This window comes from Strongylocentrotus purpuratus, unplaced genomic scaffold (genome assembly GCF_000002235.5).
Source record: "Strongylocentrotus purpuratus isolate Spur 01 unplaced genomic scaffold, Spur_5.0 spur5_scaffold_4, whole genome shotgun sequence".
In the NCBI taxonomy this organism is placed as follows: Eukaryota; Metazoa; Echinodermata; class Echinoidea; order Camarodonta; family Strongylocentrotidae; genus Strongylocentrotus; species Strongylocentrotus purpuratus.
This window is the reverse complement of record NW_022145610.1, coordinates 17,385,339-17,406,124: the sequence shown is the minus strand read 5'-3', so window position 1 is coordinate 17,406,124 and position 20,786 is coordinate 17,385,339. Positions and strand designations below refer to the sequence as shown.

At 38.0% G+C, this 20,786-nt stretch overlaps 1 long non-coding RNA gene across 1 annotated transcript; it reads left to right on the top strand.

Moving 5' to 3' along the window:
* Positions 1 to 14,124: 14,124 nt before the first annotated feature.
* On the top strand, positions 14,125 to 20,484 carry LOC115929198. Its single transcript, XR_004066370.1, has 4 exons — positions 14,125 to 14,284; positions 16,839 to 17,065; positions 17,508 to 17,733; positions 19,176 to 20,484. It is a non-coding gene; the product is annotated as an uncharacterized LOC115929198 (long non-coding RNA).
* The last annotated feature ends 302 nt before the right edge of the window (positions 20,485 to 20,786 follow it).

The following is a 20,786-nucleotide window of genomic DNA, read 5'->3' as shown; positions in this document are numbered from 1 at the left end:
GTGAGCACCAGTGATTTTGATAAAACTGATATTATTCCAACTGAGCGAGGCACTTAAGTCAAAGTACAGATGAAGAATAGAAGCTCCAAAAACTACCCTGTCAAATGCAAAGCACATGCAGAATGGTGAGGTATACAGCGACACATAATTGAAGCCTGGCCTATCTTACGAGCAAAGAAGGAAGGAAGCAGAACTTCGACAAGAACCGAGACAACGTAAGGAGGAAGGTGCACAAATTAAAGATAGTGATGGGGATTATCATAAAAGTGAAATCTCCCATAGACCAAGGACCGTGGCGAAGCAAACCGTCACATGCCATTAATGTACATAGAGCACCCTTAAAGCTTATCTGCCGTAGTTTACAGGAGGGATTAGACTGCCCTGCAAGGTCACTGGACAGATGGTTATCTCATCAACTCAGCTCTCAGTTAACATAAGAAAAAGAGGATCATGGGGGACCAATGGTCACCGATTAGGCATTGTTTGTTATATAGAGGGCGCAAGTAGCTACTAGTAGTGCAGTGGGCCTTTAAAGCACTACGCACATTTAGAAGAACCAAGAACTTTGATGGAAAGTCATCACGAAGAGCATCATCCAAATTATTCTGATATAACAGCACAAGAGAAACATGGTCGCAAAGAAGCAGGTATAAATGTGTATACATTGAGTACTAAGAGATCAGAATTAAGATGTAATTTAGAGGAACCAACCACTTTCGAGGAAAGCCACCACAAAGAGGTTTCATCAGGTTTTGTCAATACTGAACAAAGAGAACAATTAAGACAAAGTGCAGCCGTGAAGAAATGCAACTCAAACAAAAGAAAAGGGAAAGTAAAAAAAAAACTACGTAGATGAACGAGGACCTCTAACAGAAAGAAATGACGGAGGCACAACAAGTACCCATGATGAACTTAAGGATCAAGTAAAACAAGGAAAACTAAAGGATTATCACGCCAAATCCACAAATGCCAGGACATGTACCAGAGGAATGGAGATCAGCCCATATAACTTCAATATTCAAGAAAGGGGCAAGATCTAAACCGGAGAACTATCGACCAATCAGCTTAACATCAGTCAGTGGTAAAGTACTAGTCAGAGAGCATTATCAAAGACAATATAACTGACGACCTGAATAAACATGAATAAATCAGTAGACAATGGTAAACCAGTAGATGTAGTATACCTTGACCTAGCAAAGGCTTTCGATACCGTCCCACACAAGAAACTAGTAATAAAAAAAATCAAGACCCATGGAATAGATGGTAACATATTGCAATGGATAACAGCCTGGCTCAACAGTCGCAAGCAGAAATTTGTAACCCAGGGAGCCACATCTAGCAGGAGACCTGTTACCAGCTCTCTAGTACAAGGATCAGTCCTGGGACCACTGTGTTTCCTGATATACATGAATGACCTCGAAATTGGGCTAACCGACAAATCCACAAATGCCAGGAAAAATTGACACATATCTTACCAATACACAAAGCATCACGAACAAAGTAAATGAACTGTCTGCCGTCATTGAAGCAGAAAACCAGATCTGGTCAGTGTAGTAGAAACCTGGTTGAATGACAAGACCACAAATGAAGAGATTCAAATGCAAGGACCAAATCACTAGATAGGCAAAGAGGAGCCCATGGAGGAATATTTTTATATGCAAGAAATGGCATTGAAGTGCAACCGAGAGAGAGCCCAACACTAGCCGAATATGACGAAGCACTATGCGATATCTCAAGTAAGGATGCAGCCCTTAACTTACTTTTGGGCATAGTGTATAGGAGCACAAACAATTCAAATGATCAAAATTACTGCATGAATCGAGTTTTGACACATTTGAATAATGAACAAGCTGGTTCAAGCAAATCAGGTGCATTTCTAGAAGTCATACAGGACAATCTATGGTGTCAGCATGTGACTTAACATACAAGGCTTGATTCAATTTTGGATCTTGTCATCACATCTAATCCTGACACGATCGATGAAGTGGAGGTCCTCGCACATCTTGGAACCAGTGATCATAACATGTTAAGATGGGAAACTAACTACTATGTCCAACCATGTGTACCTCAACCTAAGAGAGACTACAAAAATGCTGTCTTTGATCAAATCAGAACAGAACTAAAAGAAATAGATTGGACGAAGGAACTTGAAAACCAGACAAATGAACAAACGTGGATCACAATTGAAAGAAAGTTGAAGCAGTTTAATGCATGATCATGTACCATTAAAAGGGCAATTTAGAAAAAAAGAAAGCTATGTGACTCACAAAAAGAATACAGAAAAGTATCCGTCGAAAGCATCGAGCTTGGAAACGTTACAAATCAGATAGGACAATGAAATGCCAGAGGGACGCCAAACATGAAATAAAGACGGCAAAACGTGACTTCGAGAAGAAACTTGCTCAAAACATTAAGGAACATTCGGAGAGCTTCTATGCATATGTTCGATCAAAATAAAAGGTCAGAGACACTATAGGACATCATAATAGAGAAACTGGAGAGTCAGTCCCATCAGGTCAACAAACGGCAAACATCTTAAACGAATACTTTGCAGCAGTCTTTACTGAAGAGGACCTAAATGTTCCCAACCCCCAGAATGTCTTCAATGGAACTAATGAAGAGATCCTTGCTGAGATAGAAACCCCTGAAGATTGTGTGAAAAAGAAGCTTGAATACCTCGACCCATCCAAAGCAGCAGGTCCAGACGATGTACCACCGGCTTTTATAAAACCCCTGGCTGAAGAACTGAGTGTTCCATATGCCATTATGTTTGGAAATTCACTAAAGGAAGGACATGTACCAGAGGAATGGAGATCAGCCCATATAACTTCAATATTCAAGAAAGGGGCAAGATCTAAACCGGAGAACTATCGACCAATCAGCTTAACATCAGTCAGTGGTAAAGTACTAGTCAGAGAGCATTATCAAAGACAATATAACTGACGACCTGAATAAACATGAATAAATCAGTAGACAATGGTAAACCAGTAGATGTAGTATACCTTGACCTAGCAAAGGCTTTCGATACCGTCCCACACAAGAAACTAGTAATAAAAAAAAATCAAGACCCATGGAATAGATGGTAACATATTGCAATTGATAACAGCCTGGCTCAACAGTCGCAAGCAGAAATTTGTAACCCAGGGAGCCACATCTAGCAGGAGACCTGTTACCAGCTCTCTAGTACAAGGATCAGTCCTGGGACCACTGTGTTTCCTGATATACATGAATGACCTCGAAATTGGGCTAACCGACAAATCCACAAATGCCAGGAAAAATTGACACATATCTTACCAATACACAAAGCATCACGAACAAAGTAAATGAACTGTCTGCCGTCATTGAAGCAGAAAACCAGATCTGGTCAGTGTAGTAGAAACCTGGTTGAATGACAAGACCACAAATGAAGAGATTCAAATGCAAGGACCAAATCACTAGATAGGCAAAGAGGAGCCCATGGAGGAATATTTTTATATGCAAGAAATGGCATTGAAGTGCAACCGAGAGAGAGCCCAACACTAGCCGAATATGACGAAGCACTATGCGATATCTCAAGTAAGGATGCAGCCCTTAACTTACTTTTGGGCATAGTGTATAGGAGCACAAACAATTCAAATGATCAAAATTACTGCATGAATCGAGTTTTGACACATTTGAATAATGAACAAGCTGGTTCAAGCAAATCAGGTGCATTTCTAGAAGTCATACAGGACAATCTATGGTGTCAGCATGTGACTTAACATACAAGGCTTGATTCAATTTTGGATCTTGTCATCACATCTAATCCTGACACGATCGATGAAGTGGAGGTCCTCGCACATCTTGGAACCAGTGATCATAACATGTTAAGATGGGAAACTAACTACTATGTCCAACCATGTGTACCTCAACCTAAGAGAGACTACAAAAATGCTGTCTTTGATCAAATCAGAACAGAACTAAAAGAAATAGATTGGACGAAGGAACTTGAAAACCAGACAAATGAACAAACGTGGATCACAATTGAAAGAAAGTTGAAGCAGTTTAATGCATGATCATGTACCATTAAAAGGGCAATTTAGAAAAAAAGAAAGCTATGTGACTCACAAAAAGAATACAGAAAAGTATCCGTCGAAAGCATCGAGCTTGGAAACGTTACAAATCAGATAGGACAATGAAATGCCAGAGGGACGCCAAACATGAAATAAAGACGGCAAAACGTGACTTCGAGAAGAAACTTGCTCAAAACATTAAGGAACATTCGGAGAGCTTCTATGCATATGTTCGATCAAAATAAAAGGTCAGAGACACTATAGGACATCATAATAGAGAAACTGGAGAGTCAGTCCCATCAGGTCAACAAACGGCAAACATCTTAAACGAATACTTTGCAGCAGTCTTTACTGAAGAGGACCTAAATGTTCCCAACCCCCAGAATGTCTTCAATGGAACTAATGAAGAGATCCTTGCTGAGATAGAAACCCCTGAAGATTGTGTGAAAAAGAAGCTTGAATACCTCGACCCATCCAAAGCAGCAGGTCCAGACGATGTACCACCGGCTTTTATAAAACCCCTGGCTGAAGAACTGAGTGTTCCATATGCCATTATGTTTGGAAATTCACTAAAGGAAGGACATGTACCAGAGGAATGGAGATCAGCCCATATAACTTCAATATTCAAGAAAGGGGCAAGATCTAAACCGGAGAACTATCGACCAATCAGCTTAACATCAGTCAGTGGTAAAGTACTAGTCAGAGAGCATTATCAAAGACAATATAACTGACGACCTGAATAAACATGAATAAATCAGTAGACAATGGTAAACCAGTAGATGTAGTATACCTTGACCTAGCAAAGGCTTTCGATACCGTCCCACACAAGAAACTAGTAATAAAAAAAATCAAGACCCATGGAATAGATGGTAACATATTGCAATGGATAACAGCCTGGCTCAACAGTCGCAAGCAGAAATTTGTAACCCAGGGAGCCACATCTAGCAGGAGACCTGTTACCAGCTCTCTAGTACAAGGATCAGTCCTGGGACCACTGTGTTTCCTGATATACATGAATGACCTCGAAATTGGGCTAACCGACAAATCAACAGTTAGCAAATTTGCTGATGACACCAAGCTAATCCATCCAGTGCAAATAGACAATGATAGAAAAGACGTGCAAAACCGCCATCATTCACCTTCACATATGGGCAAATGTATGGCAGATGAGATACAATGCGGACAAAATTCAAGTCACGCATGTTGGAACCCACAACCCACACTACACATACACGATAGGCAACTCCCAGCTGAAAGAAAGTACAGAAGAAAAAGATCTAGGGGTTCTAGTACACAAGTCCCTGAAAGTTGCCTCCCAGTGTGCTACAGCAGCAAATAAAGGAAACAGGACACTTCAAACGCAACTTTACATTCAGGAGTAAGGAAGTGATCTTAAAACTGTACAAATCACTCGTCAGACTCCACCTAGATTACGTCATTTAGGCCTGGTGTCCCTACCTGGAAAAAGACAAAAAGAAGTTGGAAAAAGTTCGTGCAAGAGCCACAAAACTCATTCCAAGTATTCAACATCTACCATATGAAGAGAGATCAGCAAAACTGAAACTAACTCCTTTGGAGAAAAGAAGAGAGAGAGGAGACCTACAGGCTTAATGACGTAAATTGACAAATCCAAACCCGAGAATTATTTTCAGTTTGCTAACCATGAAAGAGGCCAATTCATGAAGCTAGCCAAAACAAGAAGCCGCCTTGACATTAGGAAAAAATTCTATACCCAGAGAATTGTAAGCAAATGGAACAAGCTGCCACAAACTGCCATTGATGCTCCCACACTCCTGAGCTTCAAACCACAATTATCCAACTTGAGTTTTTAAATGGGTCCCATGGGACCCCCTTAACCCTGCCACACCACACTATCTACTGGATCTTCATCACCACGATGGCGAGCTGCGGTATTCAAGGTATATATTCTACATCATCATACACATTCTCCTAGTATGCTGGCAAGATCACTTCCTCTGTCTTTTGTAACAGCATGGATTAAAGTAGATCAAATTCCTCCCTTGTTGATTGAGCAATTGTCCATCTTTTTTCCTAGCTAAGTTATATCAGGGCGAATGACTTGGTTCAAAATCTGAATACAAAATGTCCAGTAAGCAGCAAACTTGTTTATGATGTATATACTGGGGGGTTATGTGCCTTTATCAGATAAAACAACTTCTGGTATAACGATTGCCTATAGAGTCAGACAAACAGCGTGAATAATAATAATGGTGGCTTCTTATATAGCGCACATGTCCCTCACGTCGTGACGCTCCTGGCGATGCCCCGAATATTAACCTTTAGCAAGGCGGCCATTACGGCGCTCTAGCGATTCAAGGAATTAATTCCCGCCCTCACTTAATAGTAAACGTTAATATATGCACAATACTAATCTTCTACTCAGCTATGCAAAGTCAATTGTTGACAAAAATGCTGAATGCAAGATGAATAATTAAAAATAAATGTATAAAAATACATCTTATTCATTAAAATACATTTCCAGCAATCTATAGAAAGAATAGTTAGTTACCTCTGTCAAATATTTTCTAGCCTCTTGAAGTCTCCTCAGTTGAAGCAGTACTTTACCCATCCTAAAGAGGTAAATACCCAGACTGGCACTGTATGGTCCACAATGAAATCTAAATATAATAACATAACAATTCAGTCATAAAACTATGGTTTTCCTAAATGTACAGTGGGTTATAGGAAAATCATCCCCTGCATAATTACCCCTCCCCGGGAAAATGACCACCTTACAAATGCATGGCACCCACAGTTAGTATTTTTGTTTACCCCCACAACACCAAACGCCATATGTTAACGAGTCATATATATTAGGGGGAAGATCTGCTGAAAATATCACACTCCCTCTACCTGATCAGTATTTTATAAAAGCTTAATTAATGTACTATTTATGGTCTGTCCATTATTTTTTTTAAAGAAAAAAAAAGATTATGTATCTGAATAGAACTAATTGTTCTGTGTAATGTTTATAATGAGTATATAATGAAGCCGATAATCTTACCTCATAGGCTCTGTGTTCAGCCGTCCAATCTCAGCAGCTTCCTCCCATGCTTCTAAGCCGCTGTATGCACCAAATGCTTTATATCTGACCTGCACCAGGAGATAATGATTGGCTGGAAGACTGCTAGAGGGGTCCATCTTCTTCAGGTAGGGTTCAGACAGCTGCAACACTTTGGCCCGATGTAAATATCAGCATTAAGGATGAATAAGCCCATGGAATGAAAACTAATCGAGATGGGGACAAACAGCTTGGAAGAATGTATATAGAGAAAAAGAGAGCACACACATAAGAAAGAGAAAATAACAAAATGTGATAGTACTGGAGACTAGAAAGATCACAATCTGCATTGCCGCGCAATGCAAATATATCCCCCGGCACAGGCAGCGATTTTTGTGTCATCCTTATGTTCGAAGGAGGAACAAAGATCCCCTCTCCCCTCCCTGAAAAACAATAGGATGACGTCGGAGATCGCCACTAGTGGATCGGACTATTGTCAAGACTTGAAGCAGCATCACCAAAACAATATATGTGTAGATGAATCTCTATAGAAAATTTGTCAAGAAATGTGACCTTCAGAGCGACACAAGATATCGCCAAAATAAGAGCTTTGACCCTATAAAAGATGGAACACTGAGGGGGGGGGGGGGGGGCAGCATCACCAATCCTGTAAAGGTCTAGAGAAAACTATGATGGACCTCCATACAGAAATGAAATCGACCAATGACAATGAGTTTGACAAAAAATGCCACTAAATCTGGTCGGTGCCCCTTTTCTTTCAACAAATGCACGTTTCCCTTTATTATAAGTGCCCCTTTTTCATAAATGCCCCTTTTCACTTCTTATACATTACAAAATCTGATGGGTGCCCTTTTCGCCGACAAATGCCCATTTCCCATTCTCATAAGTGCCTTTTTCATCCCTGTTGAGAGCCTCTTTTTTTGTTTAGGTGTAAGGAGTGCCCCATTTTCACCACTGATAATTAGCCTTTGTACTTTGACACGTCCTCCTGTTCTTTTCTACTAAATGTTTTATCCCTTTCGATAAGTGTCCCCTTTTCATCTCATCATTAAACGTACCCGTAATTTCAAGCGATTAAGATAAATTTCCCCCAAAGCTCGCTCGCATGCATTTGATGTTATAATTGTATTTCTTATCAAAGGTCTTTTCAGTATTAAATTATGACAATGTGCTAAACCCCATCAGGATTGTGTTTTTCCTCTTTATAAGATGTAATTTTTGGCACTGCAACCTCACAATTCTTTAAATTTTCCTCGCTTGCTTTGCTCGCTCACAAATGAATTTTCAGACGATCACACCCAAGTGCAAAGTATAATGCTTAAGCAATGTCTTATATGATGAAAAAGAGAAATCATCCCTGGTAATGTTATCACATCAGGGGTATATACAAATGTCTAAACAATTGTATATTTTCACTTTGAGATTTCCCTTTGAAGGTGCCCTTTTTCCCAGAAAGTGCCCCTTTTTGTTGGTGCCCTCCCACTTTGAAAGTCGCTCCGCCGCCTCTGTGCCGGGGGATACAAGTAGCAAAGTGTAGAGAAAAGATGGGAGGACCAACATGGGGTCAGTGAGTTGGGAGTATAGAGGAAAGAGTAAAGGAGAGACAGATCACAAACAGACAAACATGTAGAACAATGGAAAAGGAGAGCAAGAGAGAAAAATAGATCACAAATATGAAAGATATTTGTATAATGTAAATTATGCAAATAAAAAGGCGACATTTCAACTCTGTCATAACGACAAATAAAACAAACACAAAAGGAGAAAACAGTCATTGACTTCATTCCTGGTATTTCAACTTTACAGGTTAAAATATGGTAATACATGTATCGGCATTTTCTAGATAAACTTTAAATGGCAATAAAGGATATCTTGTGAATTCTCTGCATCCTGTATTTGCTCCCAGGATTTTTTCAGATCTCGGAGCTCTAATTCACCTAAACCATCATCTGGCTGAAATATACAGAACACATATAATTAGAATGTAAAAAAGATTAGCTTGCCAATAAGAACATTTTAATTTTGTACTTTGGAAATCACTTATTATCTAGTGCAATACTGGTAATAGATGCATGCAGGTATCGACTGCCTTGTATGCATGAGCATAGGGTACTTGAGAGTGATATCATTATTTCAAATTTCAGTAATAATAGAAAGTAACGCAGTGCGTGGATCTTGTTGATGCCCAATATATTATTTTAGTACTTTTCGAACATCGGAAGTAATGATGGTGCACATCCATTTATGCAGACCTTATCTCGAGACCATCAATACAATTCTAGTTCAACGATCTCTAGTAAATAGTTTGAAAGTAAACTAACTTTACCGGATTACCGGTATACAGCTGGAGTTTTATTTTCAGGATCTTTTGAGAAGAGTAAAAGAAAGAATGAAACTGTAAAGTAAAGGCTCACATCGATTTCTTCAACGCATTTCACACACTTGCAGATGAAATTATAGTTCTCTTCCAGCTCAGCCTGTCTATCTTTAGCTGGGTTGATGTCTACCACATAGCTGATTGTACACTAAAACCAAACAAAAACAGGTTGTAAGAATGTTAGATTATAAGCACATGTTATTTTTTTATAATACATGTACAAGTAAAAAACATCTTTTTCAAGGTCATAGATTTGCTTGATTCCTTTTTACTTACCAGCAAATTTATAAACACTGACCAATAAGACTTCCATAAATTTAAAGAGGAACAGATACATAAATCAGTCCTTTATAAAAGTTAAAGTGTCCTTCACTACATAATCTAGAACTGATATACATTGTATCCTTGGATTCCCACATATAAACTAAACCATTTAGGTGTGCCGAGTAAAATCTTCTAACACTGGTAGACTAAACCTGAAAGTTTCCTGGTGAAATGAGTTGGTAATAATCCTGACAGAATCCACATAAAACAAATTAAAGTCAATTACATTTCTTTAAAAATATTTAGGGTATTTTCTGTAATGTGCATATCCAGAACATAGGGAATATAACCTGTGGTCTTACCTGTTCCCCTTCCTTGACAGCTTTAACGGTCCTGAGTTGAAGTTTCAGTCCATCAAACACCTGTTCACAGTTAGGATCACAGGAATGGTTCATCATAGATGCTCTAAAACATGTACAGTTAAAAACAGAGACATAATAATGACACGTTAACTTACACAAACAAGAAAATAAGAGAAAATTCAGACTATATGGGATTGGGGAGAGGAAAGGTATTGTAAATGTATATTATGCTTTAAGACTAAATAACAAAAGAAGCCCCCCCCCCCTCCATTTTTGGAGATAATTTTTTAACGCAAAAAATCTTTTTATGACTTTTGTAGGGGGTCTATCATTTTTCCAAAAAATAGATAAATCATTGGTTATTTGGTCTTGTATATAGTTAATGTGTTTGTTTTGGCGGTCAAAATAGTTGAATTATAGTTAAAAATGAAATAAAACAACAAAAACAATAAAATACATAACTTTAACAAAACAGAGAAATACATAAGGAATTATCAAAACAATAGATAACATAGGAATAACCTGGCCCTTCCAAAATAAAATGTATATAAAGAATATATGATTTATTCGTTAAAATGTGAATTTCTGGCCCTTAATTGCATAATTTACCATAAATATACAAATGAGTGAATTTTCCAAAAAAAATGAAATTACCATAGTATTATATAAACACCACTTGACACGCATGCACATGTTCGCGGCGATCGGCCGTTTCACCGCAGATATCTAAGGGGGCGGGCTTGCCCACCCCCCCCCCCCCAGGCTACGCAGTTTTAAAATAGCCCAGGCTATGGATTAAAGCTGTCGGTCATTATTTACAAGCATGAACATTCTTTCTTAGAGTCAGGTGAAACAATCAGCAATCATAGTAACATAAATCACCTCATATATAGCCCATCTGCAATGCCAATCATACTATTGTCCAATATTGCGAATTTGTTGCAGAGAATAGCCCCTTTCATCTTCAATAAACTGCTTGGCTCAGGTAATACATCCTCTTCAATCAAATCCTTAACCATAGAAAACGTGCTCTGTAACTCAATCCAACTCGTCAGATTCTCAACCAGCTTCTCATGATGGGATTCCAACTGGACTACGGTGGTTGGAAAACAATCCTCATCATCCTGAGTGCACGGAGCAGACTTTCTTTCCTTCCGGATGATTTGAGACATAAGCTGAGCTGAGTCTGAAGGTACCCTGGGATGTATTCTCTTCAATGTTTTGCAGTCTTCCTTATGACGTCTTACCCAGTCTGCTATCTGCACAATTGAGGTACAAATATAAAAATAAGAATGTAACCAGTATCAAACGACAATCTAAGTGAGTCTACAAACACACATTAACCTTGTTCGGCGTTCAACAAAAGGGGATAGAGCAACGTCGATCTGTCGCTGCTCAGTGGCTGCCGGGCTCACAATCAATTGGGCAAAAAGAATTTCCGTTTCGGTTTAATAAAATTTGGAGTGGACTTTAAAGGCACACTGTCCTACTTGTAGCTACTTGCTCCCTCTATATAGAAAACTTCCCAAATCGGTGCCTGTTGGTCCCCATGATCCTCTTTTTCTTATGTTAAATGAGAGTTAAGTTAATGAGATAGCCACCTGTCACAGTGACCTCGATGGCTCACTGGGTGGTTTAATCCCTTCTTGCTGAAGTAGTAGAAGTAGTAAAGCCTCCCTTTAAAGGATTATTATTATTACTATTGTTATTATTAAAGACACTCGACATATGTAACACCATTTAAATCAAAGTTATGTGTAAAAATCACTTCATTTAACTGTTCGTAGTAGTTTAGGCATTTCAAGATTGATTGATTATTTCTGTTGATTATTTATGCATAGTTCCTGCAATGACCACTAATCTCTAACAACCATTCTGTCACTAATGGCCAACTATACTTAATATAACATAGCCCAAAACTCCATAAACTTTGTCATAAATTTTTAGCAACTTCACAACAAGTTTTAAATATTTTTTAATTTGTTAGAGTTATTTTAACTCATTGGGACACTGGCTGCTTGAATTCTTTTATTTCCATATACATGTACTTAATTAAGGAATCATTCAGTTCCAATATATGCAATGGGTTTATATTGGAGGGAACCAAAACAAAAGATTTGTTTTTACCTGACATGATTTATTGCAGTAGCTTACGTAATTGCACCTGGTACACTTCTTAAGAGTTGAACTGAAAGTAAGTTAAAAATTGGAGTTTAATCGAGTCTTGAAATAAACACCAAAAAAAAAAGACACTCCACCTTAATCAAATAGCATAAATTATTAACTAAAAGATTTTTGGCAAAATGGTTTGAAAGGGATGTTTCTACACTGGTTGACTAAAAGCTGTGTGAATATGAGATTGATCCGTCAAGTCATGCATGAGTGAGCTCATATCAACAGCAAAATTGTCACTTTGCAAAAGTGACAAGGGTCATTTTGGAAATTCTACGAAACAGGATTTTGGCAAATTCTGTGTCTGGTGTATGTTTAAACGCTATTGTTGTTAATCATCTATCGTTTGACCCCTTTACATATCCTGAAACTTTTCACAATTTATTTGTTTACGGTTCGGTGAGCACAATTTAAAAATATCATCCTTCCTAAATATTAAAATGGTAAAATCCATTAAGTTTATTAAAAAAAATTGACATCATATATATTTTATCAACATGTATCAACACATGTTGGATGAACATAAGAGGTAGTAATCGCGTCATAGTTGAGTGAGCACACTTTGAAAATAAAGCAAAAAAGGCTATTAATTATTATGGCATAAGACATGACTCTTGTGACTTTTGAAAAGTACAAATTTTGACTTTAATGCATGCTCATTCATGCATGACATGACGAATCAATCTTGATTTACACAGAAGTTAGTCACTAAGTATAGAAACACTCCTGTTAAATTATTTTGTACAACATCTTTATAAAAAGCTACGCTATTTTGATTTAAGGGATCGTTTAACAATGTTAAATCTAAGATGCACGGCCCTACGTGTTATCACTGTCTGTAATATGGTTTTATATTGAAGCCCTTAACAATGCTAAATCTAAGATGCACGGCCCTACGTGTTATTACTGTCTGTAATATGGTTTTATATTGAAGCCCTTGATAATCAGACAGGCGATGGGCTTGTTAAAGTCACGGGGTTCCTGACTGACCTAAAGGTTTATAATTATCATTCCAGCATGAGCTAAATCAAGGATTTTTTAAAAGGATCTATGACAAAGTTACCGGATCCCTTTAAGGGGGAGTTACTTTTTTGTTGTGTTTATTTTTAAAACAGTGTCAAACTTACATGAATATCATTAAGAGGTAACATAATGCAGTATTGTACTAGATCCAAACAAATACCTAAATTGAGAATATTAGGGTAGAAACTTTCATAATAATATGATAATAAAAATACATTTCTATACCACAAATAGCATAATGCCTTTAAGCCACCTGATACCAATAATCGAGTCAGCAAAGTACCGTAGCGGATTACCCAATGTGGTCGGTTAATATCAGAGCAGAATATAATCTGATAACCTAGGTGATATAGTTGCAATAGTAAGGTACCGGAACTATATTGTCTTCTGGAGTATATGTGATGACCCAGTAAGATACCGATAAAACTAGTCTTCCAGCGCGCGCGCGCTACTCAGCTTCTGTAGATCGTCGCCTTTAGATTATATTCTGTAACAGTAAGTTGCTGGGAATGCTTGTGCGGAATACGCGTGCGTATTATCAGGGAGTGCAGCCTATATGCGAAATACATCATGCTCGACCCGCTTTAGCGGCGGATCCAAGAGGTTTTTTTTAAGGAAGGGCATGAAGTGTTAAATCGGCGTGGGGTCCGGGGCCAAAGGGCCCCGGAAAAAAAATTGAACTATAAGATGCTTTATGGTACATTCTGAGGCATTTCTGAATGCGTAAACTGAACATTTATTTGAAAATTCTTGGCTTTTTTTGGAAGGAAAAGGGGGTATTAAAACCCCGACGCTCCCCATGGGTCCGGCCTAGCTGGCAGGGCGCTAGCTAGCTCTCTGCTGCTGCTGCAGTACGCCCAGGACTGGCGTCGACCGCCGGCGTCCCCGCTAGACCCGCAGAGCTCGCATACCTGCGGCTAGCATCAGATACAGTTTCAGCTGGTCGGCGCAGCTAGCCTTGCCCTGCTGGTGGTTCCTTGTCTTCACTCCAAAAATATCTACAATGTATACCGTAAGTTTTAAATATATAGATCTAGATATTCATCTTAGTCAGAGGAATAATCGATAGAGTCTAATTATAAGGACTAATATTGTTTGAAAACCATTTGCCTTTGTATTTCATGAGACCTATCTAGATCTAGTCCCAAATATAAACTTTTCTGTGTGTGATTCTATCGTTATTTGTGTGTGTGTGTTGGCAATTTTTCTACGAAAAAGTGTTGTACAATCAAAATTCATCCAACTTGAGCATACCAAATTCCACTTCACACTCCTATAATTTCAATGCATAAGGTCTAGCCATTAATTAACCGGTATCGACGTCATAAAACTCATTGGATTTCCTATTATTAGTACTTTTCCACACATGCATGTAGATTTCTACTAGGTCTACAAAACAAATACCGGTAGCCTAGATCTAGATCTAGGTGTCTAGGCCTACTAAATTATAAATAGGAGAAAATGTAAATTATTGTTCAATTGAATATTGAATATAGAAATCATTATGATGCTTCAAAATCATACTGCAGTTTAAATAACCTTAAAAAATCAGTTCTCTTATTTAATTTCATCTGATTCACACTCACAGTCACAGCTCAAAATCGCGTTGAAAAACTGCAAAAAATGCCCTTTGAAAGCTTGATTTTATTCCATTGCACTTTGTTTCACTAGCGTTTGCGCATCGATAGACTTTATGATAGACTCTGTCTAGATCAACAGAAAATTCAATGAAATTTTGGGCAAACCTTGATAATACTGCGGCTATTTGTGCTGCTCACTCTCCTCATTTGGCATGTTTGGCGCTATATAGCCAATGTACTATGTAGGTATTTCATTTTAAATAATTATTTTATAGTCAAGATGACCATATTGTCTACAAATTCTTGACATGCTTGTGAAATATTCCACCACTCATTCAAGGACTCTGCACAGTATAGCCTAACGGTTCATTGTGCGCAATGCTTGCACATGTCTGTAGATTATATAGGCCTACACGATAAAAAACAACAACAATGGTTTATTCACAAAATCAGTAGGGGTGCTGGTACGTGAATAAGCATCGTCCGCATAAACGACAATACCCTCGTAAACGCAGACCATTCGCATCCAGAAAAATAAGGATCATCCACATTTTTGTGAAGGATCCGGATTCCTGATCCGCGCGTTGGTGATGCGAAAAACGAATTCCGCGATGATGCTCCATAATGCATTTTACACTTACGCAGAGACTTTCACTTTTATGAACAATAAATCCTAGGGAAGACGGACAACCCATAGAAAGTAGACGGTGACGCGGAATCCGTTTTTTCGCATTAATTGCCAGCACGCGGATCAGGAACCCTGTACCCGCAGAGCACCGAAGAAGAAAAAACGTCTGTGAAAATTGCAGACTATTGTTATTTTTTTAGGTCGAGACTTGTCCGCGTTTACCAGGATATTCTTGTTTATGCGGACAATCTTCATTCTCAGACCAGTGCCCCTACTGAAAATGGCAATATTCCTCACATCAATTCCACTCTTAGAGAAATAACTTGGCACAAAGTACCCTGCAGGAAGTCAAGCTAGGGCCATGCAAGGACAAGTAAAAGAGCCACATCCATAATTGTAATTTGCAATTATTATTTTTCTTTTTCATAAAGATAGAGAATGATAGGAATAACTCATTGTTAGAAATACACATCACAAGATTTGAAAAAAAAACAAAAAACTATCTATTTTTGTATTTGGGACCATTAAATGGCAAAATGGAATGATGATGCATTATGGAGCAGAAAGCATGTTATTGGCCATTAACACATAATAACCAGGATTTTTCACTGAATATTTTGTAGATGGAGTATATTAATTGTTCTTTATGTTATAATTTCATTATATTTTAATCAATCAGATTTTATATGTTTTCATTGAAATGAGTTATCAATGTAATTTTTTTTTGGTAAAATTGTTTCTTAGGATCATACACTGGCCCAACTCTATTTTTGAAGAAAAAAATGTTATTGTTTTGGTAATTACTGTTGTAATCTAACAATACGAACAAGCAAAGGGCATATACAGTAGTACACAATAAGCACTGACTTGAACAATTCAGGGAAAGCTATTTATAGTGGAGGGAGGGGGGGGGGGGGGGGGGGGTAATGATCCTATGCACCTAATTCTGCATCGGTGTAGTACGTGTTGTTATAGGGTTCTATAGACTATTACCCCCCCCCCCCCGGACAATCATCCCTGACAATTACCGCAAAAGGACATTTTACCCCCCCCCCCCCCTAAGCCTCAATTGAAGCTGTTATTCAACCCTTACACTGACAGCAGTGATCAAGGTTGACCTCTCAGTCATGAATATAAGCCATAAGGGGGGGGGGGGGGGGGTTATACTTTGCACCATACAAGTAGGGTGGTCCTATACACCCAATTCAGCATCCAGTGGTTCCTATCATTTGTGATTTTTCCAAACATTATTTAAGTCAATTTTATAAATTTGCTTGCATCTTCAAATTGGAGTGATCGAATGCCGTTTGAGCAATTTTTAATTTTATTTTCATATTGCATCTTTTTAATACAAACAGAAAACCTAACATGCTTGAAGATGTAGAAGATCCTCGCTATCCATCCACCTTCGCAGCTTCTTTTGCCTCACAATTACCTCTGTCACAAGCCCTATCAAACACCGTGCCTGATTATGGTGCAGCTGACAGCACTGGGGACACTTTGCCTCAATTGAAGCTGTTATTCAACCCTTAGACACAACCACTTGCCTGTTAATTACCTGCTATGAAAGAAATTACATATTGTGGTAAGTACATCGAAGCAGCAATGGATGTGGGGCTGTCTCACTAACAGCAGTGATCATGGTTGACGTACTCTCAGTCGTATAATCATCATGGGCGGGGGTCATACGTTGATGCTATACAAGTAGCATGATCCTATACACCTAATGCTACATCCAGTGTTCCCATCATTTGTGATTGTCCCATCATTTGTGATTGTCCCAGAGATTAAGTCAATTTTATAAATTTCCTTGCATCTTCACATTTGAGTGAATTTTCTTTTAGCATGGGGCATGGGGGGGGGGGGGGGTGGTCATACTTTGATGTCATACAAGTAGCATGATTCTGTACACCCTATTCTGTTTTAAGTTACGTTTATAAATTTGATTACATCTTCACATTGATTTGAATGCTAGCTGTCATAAAATTAGTGTAATTTCATGTTAATATTGCATCTATTATGAACAGAAACCAAACATGCTTGAAGATGTAGGAGATCCTTGCTATCCATCCACCTTCGCAGCTTCTTTTGCCTCACAATTACCTCTGTAACAAGTCCTATTAAACACCGTGCCTGATTATGGTGCAGCTGACAGCACTGGGGACACTTTGCCTCAATTGAAGCTGTTATTCAACCCTTTGACACAACCACTTGCCTGCTAATTACCTGCTATGAAAGAAATTACATATTGGGGTAAGTACATCGAAGCAGCAATGGGTGTGGGGCTGTCTCATTAACAGCAGTGATCATGGTTGACGCACTCTCAGTCGTATAATCATCATGGGCGGGGGTCATACGTTGATGCTATACAAGTAGCATGATCCTATACACCTAATGCTACATCCAGTGTTCCCATCATTTGTGATTTTCCCAGAGATTAAGTCAATTTTATAAATTTCCTTGCATCTTCACATTTGAGTGAATTTTGTTTTAGCATGGGGCATGGGGGGGGGGGGGGGGGGCATACTTTGATGTCATACAAGTAGCATGATTCTGTACACCCAATTCTGTTTTAAGTTTCGTTTATAGATCTGATTGCATTTGACATTCTTGATCATGTACGATATCCTCGCTATCCTTCCACCTTCACAGCTTCTTTTGCCTCACAATTACTTCTGTCACATACAAGTCCTAACACCATGCCTGCTTTTGGTGCAGGGAGCCTAAAGGGCATTTCCAATTTCCTTTGGTTGTTGCCACTGTTTTTTTTAATGAATGCGTTTTAAGCCTTGTAATTGCGATATCTTAGTAATCATTTGAGGTATGAACTTCAAACCTGCTAATAGTACATGTATGTATCACTTTAGGAAGACAATCTGATTATATTTTGGGGTAAGTAGGTCAAAGGTCACATAAGGATTTCTCTTTATGCCAATAGAAAAAACTCTCACATTGTTTAATACAGATAACGTTATAGAATTTACACAATGGAGGGATTTTATTTTTTATTTTTTAATCTCTGAAACCCCAAACTGTACAAAATCCAGGAATGAAAATTTAATCTAATGATACTTTGATCTCAAGATATATGTTTTGGCGGACCCGCCTCCCACTAGAATAGAGTGTTGAAATAGTCACACACTTTTTACAGCAAACGTTATTGTTGAGGCATAACATAAACTGTTTTGCGAGAACGTGCAGTTTTCTTCATGTTGGACTGTTTTCAAGATATGTAATTTTCGATCTTTACCAATTAGTATTGCATCTGTTGGATCATTTAGAAGAAACACCTACTTATGATATTCATATTAATGTTTAAATGTGCCACATTAATCTGTACAAAGTAAAAAGGGTATTTATTCAAGATTAAAATGATAGTGTTTAAGCCTATATTATACACTATTTATTAAAAAAAAAAATCAGTAATGTGAAGATAAGTTGAGGCCAGCAGTCTGCAATACTTTGAAACAGATAAAGTCCTGCAAAGGAAACAAAATAGAGCCTCAAGCACGTAAGGAAATTTGTGTCGAAGTGTTGAAATGAAAAATTATCTTACAGTAGTCTGATTGGTGTCCCTTTTTTTATCTCCTTTGCAGCTTTGCTCAAGCTCAGCATCCGTTATTACATTATTCCTTCACTTTTTATCAAAATTTAATGAATTTTTTCTTTTCTTTTTTGTTTCTTTTATTTGATAGAGCTACTAGCAAAGGAACAACTTCAACACTGCATCAAATGGCTCGACCAAAGTTATCAGTGGAGCAATATTCACCTGGTTTCCCCAAAACAAAACAGCACATCCCAAAGAATGGTGAACTCCAGTTGAAAAGACATGCGATTTTGAAATAACCTTGGTCATTTCAGACATCTTGCGGGAGAATTAAAAGGGGCAAGAACAGTCAGTGATTTAGATACATTTTACCATCAGGAGCATTCACTGCATTGCACAGTATGTAACTGAATAGTTGGAGAGAAACTGGACTCTGTGTAACTATACTAGACATGACAAGTACAGAAGTACTAGCTAGTAATGGACAAGGAATTTTACTCACGTGAGCAGTTCAAAACCAAATCCAAGTAAGTTTTCCTCAAGTGTATCCAACCAGCCCTTCAAATGCTGCACCTAGACCACAAGGCCATCCAAAACTGCACCACTCCGACAATTCTGGGAGTTACAGTCAGATCTCAAATGGAATTTCCAAGTGTTTGATATGATATCAAGTGCCGGCAAGCGACTATACATTTACGACATCTCAGAGTATCATGTGAAGATCTAGCAGACATCTTCTCGACATAATTATATCCGATCTTCGCTAGAATACGCTTCTCCAGTTTGGTCCACATCAATTTCCCGAACAGTTATCTTGCAGTCTGAAGAAAGTGCAGAAACGTGTCTGCTGTATTATCCTTGGATAAGAACAGTTGTATGAAACCACTCGTTTCTCTCCAGAGTCTAACTTCTTGCCGTCTTGCCCTTCTTGAATCCTTTTCTCTCAAACTGTTTAAGTCATCACGAGATCGAATTATGTTCTATCGCCAACTCGTCGCCAAACCTCTTGCCATGAACTATGAAACTCTCTACACATAACTATACCCTATTGTAGAACTGAGAGACACCGCACTTCAATTATTCCCTATATCGTAAAACTCCTTAACAACCAACTGTGATTTTAATTATCTTTGTCATGTTTGTATTTATTTATTTTTGCTTACCATATTATTGTTTTTCATTCTTCTCTTTTCCATTCTTCATTATTTTATCCTCCCCTCTCATGTACTTTTTCTCCTTCTCTCTAAATCAGCAATTAAAGTACTTACATGCATTATGATTATTATTACAATTTTGATTAATTACAAAAGAGTCATCTCAGAATGAAGTATCTTTTTAATCAATCTTTTTATTCATTATGTTTAGCTTGTATTTAGGTTTTTCACACCAATTAACCAATGTATCGGTTATTACAGAATTTTGAAATCACAATTATAGGCATGTATTTTCTGAGGAGAGGGTGGTGTTGACTTTTTGTGACTGCTTTTATTTGTGTTTGCGATGGGATTTCATTTCTTTCATTACCCATTGTCGGTTTAATTCAAAACTGTATGAGTTTAGAGCTCAATAAGTAATAAGTCTTATTTAGGTATCAACAAAAGCTTTAATATACTCTGAACATAATTGTTTAAATATAAGGTTATACTATTTACAATTGCTATACAATTTCTTTTTGGAGCATTTTTTGGGTACTTAAGTTCTTGCTAGATGTTAACCCAATTAAGCCATGCGTAAACAATTTTCAATATTATTATTCTAC